Source organism: Acomys minous (assembly GCF_964271855.1).
Source record: "Acomys minous genome assembly, chromosome: 15".
Classification (NCBI taxonomy): Eukaryota; Metazoa; Chordata; class Mammalia; order Rodentia; family Muridae; genus Acomys; species Acomys minous.
In genome coordinates this window covers 53,171,109-53,178,495 of record NC_140497.1, presented here as the reverse complement: position 1 = coordinate 53,178,495, position 7,387 = coordinate 53,171,109, and the positions used below count along the sequence as shown (strand labels likewise).

Genomic DNA, 7,387 nt, shown 5'->3' with positions numbered 1-7,387 from the left:
CATTGCTGTGGTGAGATCACCCCGGCAGAATGTAAATGTGGAAGACATTTTTATTTTAGCTCCTGTCTTCAGAGGGCTCAGCCCATTATCTTGGGCCCTGTTGATGCTGAACCTGTGGTGAAGAAGGGCATCTTGATGAGGAGGATGGAGAGGACCAAACTTGTCATCTGATGCAGCCAGAAAACAGAGAGAGGCAGGAGTCGGGTCGGGAAGGGCAAGAGGAGAGAAAGAGGGAGATGAAGGCTTTCTTACCCTACCTTTGAGGTCTCCAGCATAGGGAGGTGCAAGGCACAACTAACCTTCCTAGAATTCCCTCACCTAGGTCACTAGGAGTTGCTTAAATTCTCCCAGTGAGATGCATAAAATGTGGGAAATTCAGAGGGATCAAAACTCTTTTCTTGTACTTGCAACTGCAATAGATGTAAACAACCAACATGACCTCAAGGCCAAATCTATGAGTTATCCTCCAATCATCTTTGTTTCTGGTGATTTTTCTGTTTGTTTCTGGTGATTTTATAAGCTCCCAATTTTTAAAGTAAAATGCTTTCTGCCTGAACCATCTCCAAATATGTCTGATTCTTATATGTAATTGGGGCATATGGTCAAAATTGATTGTCATTAAAATCTCCCAGATGATGTTAACTTTTTTTCCTTAATGCTTTTTTTTTTATTATTATTATATTTTGAGCCTTTCTGAAGGGAGACTTTAACATCAAAACAATGGAGTTAACAGAACAGGTTGTAATAAATGCCAGCTAGTTCTTTGCCCCAATGCAAAATGCAAAAAGTTTTGTTTTGTTTTGTTGTTTGTTTGTTTGTTTTGGTTTCGAGACAGGGTTTCTTTATGTTTTCTTGGCAGTCCTGGACTCATTTTGTAGACCAGGCTTCCTTTTTAAAAAATAAAATTATTATGGTTACATTCTGATTGCCTTTTTAAAGCTTCTTTTTAATTTTATTAATTTATTCAGATTACAACTCAATTCTTATCCCATCACATGTATCCTCCCATTTCTCCCTCCCTCCCATTTTCACCTTATTCCCTTCCCCTAGGTCTAAGATCGAGGGGGACCTCCTCCCCCACTATATGGTCGTAGGCTATCAAGTCTCATCTTGGTAGCCTGCTTATTCTTTGTTTGAGTGCCATTAGGACTCCCCACCAAAAGGAAGTTGTCAAATATGGAGCACCAGAGCTCATGTCAGAGTCAGTCCCTGCTCTCCACGTAACGGTGGAGAATGTTGAGAATGTTCTGTCCATTGGCATCCCCTCACTTGTATCTTCCCGTTCCACCCTTCCTCTTTCACCCTGTTCCCCTCCCCTAGATCTATGACAGAAGGGGATCTCCTCCCCCACCATAGGATCACAGCCTGTCAGGTCTCATTGCCATAGCTTGCTTCCTCTTCCTCTGAGTGACACCAGGCTTCCAGGGGTCATGTCATAGTCAGTCCCCACTCTCCGCAAACTGTGAAGAATGTGCTGCCCGTTGGTTAGGTCTGAATAAGGGGTCTAGATTTACTGCATGTATTGTCTTTCATTGATACAACAATTTGTGCAGGCCCCCCCTGGGTCCAGATATGTCAGCCTTGATGGTCTTCTGGGAGGGCTCCTGGACCTTCTGGATCCTTCTATCTCCCCATTCTCCCTTACTACTCTCACCTGAAGGGATGCCTGGAAAAAAAGTCAAGGCTTTAGTCTTATAAGCTGAGGGAGAAAGTGATGGGCAGGGAGATTAAAACTGCAAAGATGAGAGGAGCAAACTTGATGTGCTTAGAAAACAACAAAAAGTATAACACAGCTGGAGAAAAAAAACTAAAGAGGAAGAGGGCTGGTTTACAAATATGGAGCTATAAACAGACACAGGATTAGGTCTGGCTCTATAGGGCAAGGCAAGACATTCAGATGTAATCTAAAAGGGGAGGTTAGTAGAACATTGTATCAACTGAGTGACATAAGCTTAGCCTCTGTGGCACACTGCCAACTTATAGGAAGCAGTTATAAAAGCAGAAAAACAGCTGATGGGCTGTGTCCATGGTTTGAAAGACAATAATAATTTGGACTATGATTGTATACTAGAAATGGTGGACAGTGAATGGATATCAGACATATTTTGAAGGTAGTGCCAATAGAAAATTTGAGTCATTGTGTAGAATACCACCTGAAATAATGTGTAGAATACTACCTGAAATAATATCTGGATGAACATATGGTTTATTAGTCAACCAAAGACCCTTGACAAATGTATATAGACTCTATTAATATTTATACTAATTTATGTTCAATTTTTACCAAGAAAATAAATATAATTTAGGACTGTCATAAACAAACTAAACTTACAGGTCTCATAAATAGGACAAAGAGAACAAATTCAAGACTTCATAGTCTAGTTTTCAAGAAACACTGAATGGATAATGTAGTCATCTTGACAGGTGATGGAGTGAGAGATGCAGGTAAAGTTGATGTAATTCACACATTCCACCATGGCTGACCTCATGGATATGTCACCAACACAGGTACACAGTGCTTCTGTATTTAAAGGCCCATAGAAATGGACTAAAACAAGAGAAAGCCATTGACCAGAAAGAAAAAAAAGTCAGCATAGGGGTAAGATGTGGCAGGTAGAGTGAACCCACGATTGTAATTGTCTAGTAACCACTGTAAGCATAAAGCAGAGTGCCTTGATTGTGAGTCTCAGAAGGATGAGCAGGTGATAATTTTTATTTGAACTCAGAAATGGCCTTTGGCACTAGAACTCCATGGAGCCTTCAGGTGATATCCAATTGCCTTCCTTAGTGGAATGTGCAAAAGGAATGACCAGAGGGATGGGAAATACTTAATACAAGGTCAGAAGTAGATACTAGTATTGAAATTTTCTCTGCCACTCCACACATAAACATACTAACACACACAGACACATATGTACATGCACCATGCACACTAGAGAAAGGGCAACAGATAAACATTGAAACCCCTATGGATACAAGTCATTAAAGATTCCTACTTATGTTTTTGTAATAAATGTAGAGAGAGGCTTCAACCTTCATTTGAAAGATTGCTAAGTAATTGGTTAAAATATTACTAAATTGATTGCAATACAGTTACATTTTAATTTTTCAACTTGTTCAGTTTTTACTTGTGCTGCTTCAGTATGCTTGTAAATGTTTTAATTCTTTTCTAAGTTGTTGGCTTTCATCTTTATAAAAAATATTTGACATTGTTATTGCAAAATAAGTATGATCCTTAGTATTTTAAAGGTCTGGAAGTGTAGCTCTATGGTGGATTACTTGCTTAGAGTACTTAAGACACTGCCCTTGATCTCCATCATTGTAAAATAAAAATAAATAAAAATATGGGAACCACACCTACATCTGTACTTTCTAGCCATTTATACATAGCTTGGATTTTCATAAAATTTAGAATCTGGATATACAAGTAAGTAAAAGAAAATTGTGGACCTTATATTAAGAGTTTATTCTTTAAACAACTATCATCTCAATTAACCTTTAGAGAAAAATATAAGTGAGATGTTTATTTTCAATATCATGTAAAAATAACATGAAAGCCTCAATATTTCTGTCAAAATATTTTCTGTCTTGAAATTTCTGTCATCAGTTCTATAACTTGATCGCAATTAATACATATTAGCTATTAATTTGTAAGTAGTCATCTTGTTTAGGAATAAATGTCACATTTCTTTGATTTCCCTAAGTCAAGTTTAATGACTTCTGGCCTCTTTTCCTGCTGAATTGATAAGAAATGTGTGCTCAGTCTGTCGGATCCAGCTGTATTACAGTATGAAGGGCAATCTCACCGTGATTGGAGGAAGGGAAAACAGAGCTATGGGCCTTGGTGATTATAGGACAACGGATCCCCATCTCCATAAATTAATCATACGAGAACCAACTCAAGGGCTGCCACACAAGGATGAAGATGCGAGTTTGATCTCCAGAACTCACATAAAACAGATGCATACGGTGGCTTGTGCTTGAAATTCCAACGCCAGGGAAGTAGAGACAGACAGTTCCCTCAGGCTCTGTGACCAGCGTCTGCTCAAGGAAACCCTAGGCCAAGGAGAGACCCTGTCTCAGGAAACAACATGGGGCAGTGCTGTCCGAGGAACTACATCTGACTTCCACACACATGCACACATGCGAATGTGCGCCTAAATATGCATATATCCCCACACAAACACACCACACAAGCATACAAACGGGGGGTGGGGGGGAGGAGAGAGAGAGAGAGAGGGAGGGAGGGAGGGAGGGGGGGGAGAGAGAGAGAGAGAGAGAGAGAGAGAGAGAGAGAGAGAGAGGGAGAGAGAGAGGGAGAGGAGAGAGAAGGGGGGATATTTTCACTCATGCACACACATAAAGAGAGAAGCTGCAATTCGCTTTGATATATGTGTCACCTTAAAGACACAGTGGAACATTTTGTTATATAAATTCATGTCTCAGAAACATGAATTTATGATGAAATATGGACGCAGTTCTCCTAAGACGTGATCCACTCCACGTCTGAGCCTACCAGTCACTGCGCCTGCATCACCCGAAAAGCAACTCCTTTGCCTCCCTGGTGTACCTCAGCATCTGAACGCTGAGTGTCTTGTTCTTCCCAAAAGGATCCATGAAAATCCACAGGATCCGCGTAATCCTGGTGGATTGCAATGGTTTTTTTTTTAAGGGGGAGAAACACTGTTTTACGAAGAATTTCTCTAGCCTGCGCCCCGAAAGTCAGCATGTGAAGACAGCTGTAGCAACACAGGTCTTCTAGCTGTTGTGGTGGGGACCACGGCCAAGCGCTTGACCCCGGCCTGAGGTGGCAACGGGAAGCCCACAGCAGTTTGATTCCACGTCACAGAAGGTGGCAGCAAAACTGCCAGCAGGTTGGCCGGCTTCTTCGGAGAGGGTTACTCGCAACCTGATCAGGTCATTGTGCCCGCTAACTGGTATGACTCCCCTGTCTCCTTGCTTAAAAGTGGATGCACGCTATCCCGTTCAGGATATTGATACTGAGTTTATCAATCAGAGCTAATAAAACCTGAGGCAGCTTTCAACTAGCTTTCTTTACCATTGGAGGATGTTGCCTGACAGGGGCTGTTTTGGGTCAATGGACGGTCTTTGTCTAGGATTGAAGGAAACCCAGAGCATGGCCTGGTCCAAACTAAGAAATGTACAGATTTTGAATACGATGAGCAGGCAATAGGGCACTTTGGGCTAATACTCTAGGTTCTCTGGCTTTGCTCTATCGTGCATGTGGTGTTATCATTGAGAAAACATGGAGTGCAGAAGACGACCTCAACACAGTAGCAACCAGAACCATGACAGGAGTGTTGTATAAATGAGCAAGTGGTCTTCGAGGAATAGCACGCTGTGGCCTTGCAGGACTGACACGCACTGTATAACAACTGGGAGTTCGCCAACGGTTCCCTACTCCAACAATCACTCTCAAGATTTTTGCCACCTCCTCGGGAATGGGGGCACTTCATAGCCATCCAGATTAGTTAATAAGTCAGTCTGGAGTTGCTTTCTGTCTTATACTTACAATTATGTTGAACAATTGCCAACTCTGATTTGCTGTGACAAAGAGCATGAGTGGTTAGCCTGGACTGCTGCTGCCTCCTAACTGAGTAGAAGCCAAACCCTTCTGTGGCTCACTGAGTACATGTTTTCTTCTCCTTTGGAGATGCACCTGTTTTCTCTCCTACCCCAAACTGGAAAACCACTTACTCTCCAAATTTAGGCCATATTTGCTTTGAACACTTTTATCTCCATGTTTATTCATTAAAAAATATAAAACTTAGGTTGTTGCCCTGTATTCCAGATAAAGGGTGAAAATAGAAACAAACAAACAGACTCATTTCTCAAGTAATGTGCTGACAGTGCTTCCAATCAGCCAGGCATGTAGACTCTCCGCACCTGGACAATAGTTCTTAGTCTTAAAACAGCTGATGTGGAACCACATACTTAATCACTCTTATTTCTCTTTTAAAAGAGGCAGATGGGGGGGGGGGTGTTAAAATGAGTGTACTCCAAATTCCAACTGACTCTGAAAGTTCTGTCATCCATGAGAGCTGTCTTTTGAGTATTTTAATATGCTGGAAAAAGCTTATGTACTTTGGGGGCCATAAAAAGGCCATAAAATGTAGGTAATGCCATAAAAAGAAAAAAATGGAGATGGGACAACGTTCAGCAATGTCTTTTTGCTGGGCAGAAGCGCCTAACTGTTCACATCTGTCTCCCTAATTGCCTCACCCTGGTGCTTGGTAATTCTTATTCTAGAAATGCAGTGTCCTTTCAGTCTGCTTAGACCATTCTTCAGCCTTCCTAATGTCACCAGATTTGAGAGAGAGAGAGAGAGAGAGAGAGAGAGAGAGAGAGAGAGAGAGAGAGAGAGAGAGAGATTTGAGGCACAAGAGCAGGAATGAAGGGCAAGCTGATCACAATTGAGATCCTATCCCATCCCTTTCATCAATTGCTATAGCCACATGTCTTATTTTCTTTCATGTTACTGTGACAAAACACTCGCAGAGAAGCAACTTAAAGGAGAATGAGTTTATTTGATTTGTAATTCCATATAAGTTTATCACGGCAGGGAAGTCACAGCAGCAGGAAGTAGGGAAGCTTGTTATAGTGTCACCTCAGCCAAGAACAGAAAACAGTGGATTACTGCAGCTCAGATCACTCTCCCCACTCTTACACAGGCCAGGCCCTGCTGTCCTGGAAATGGTGTTACACACAGTGGGCAGGTAAGTCTTCCTACTAAACAAGATCATCCCCCACAGACTTGCCCACAGGCCAACCTACTTTGAGACTCCATTCCCAGGTGACTAGATTGTACCAACTTGACAATTACATCTAAACACCTTGACTCCAACCCTTGTCTGCTTGACACGCAAACACATCACCTTAAGTCATAACATACAGTTTAAGCTCCACCTTCACGGTTTCAGACAATGGCTCAAAAAGGGCTATCTTGTGATAACCTCAATCCTAACACACAGTGCCTGGCTTCCGTTTCTCTCCATAGCCTCCTCAGTCTTGTGTCTACTATGTCTTCAAAACCAATGTCATATGGATACTATTGAGAGGTTCTTCTGCCAGTGGGAGGTGTAACCTGGCGCTGGAGATCACAGCTGCAATGGCTTCTGTGTGTGCAGAACCGGGGGCAGGGGGTAGGGGATGTTTTCCCATCACCCCAGTATCAAATGGCAGGTTTCTCTGACATTATTCTCTTTGTCCAAACTTTATAATCTTTTTTAAAATTTTTTATTAATTTATTCTTGTTACATCTCAATGGTTATCTCATCCCTTGTATCCTCCCATTCTTCCCTCCCTCCCATTTTCCCCTTATTCCCCTGTCCTATGACTGTGACTGAGGGGGACCTCCTCCCCCTGT

At 42.0% G+C, this 7,387-nt stretch overlaps 1 pseudogene across 1 annotated transcript; it reads left to right on the top strand.

Moving 5' to 3' along the window:
• The first annotated feature begins 4,930 nt into the window (after positions 1-4,930).
• Positions 4,931-5,496, top strand: LOC311585018 (mitochondrial import inner membrane translocase subunit Tim23-like; annotated as a pseudogene). The gene has a single exon. The product of its transcript is annotated as a mitochondrial import inner membrane translocase subunit Tim23-like (transcript).
• The last annotated feature ends 1,891 nt before the right edge of the window (positions 5,497-7,387 follow it).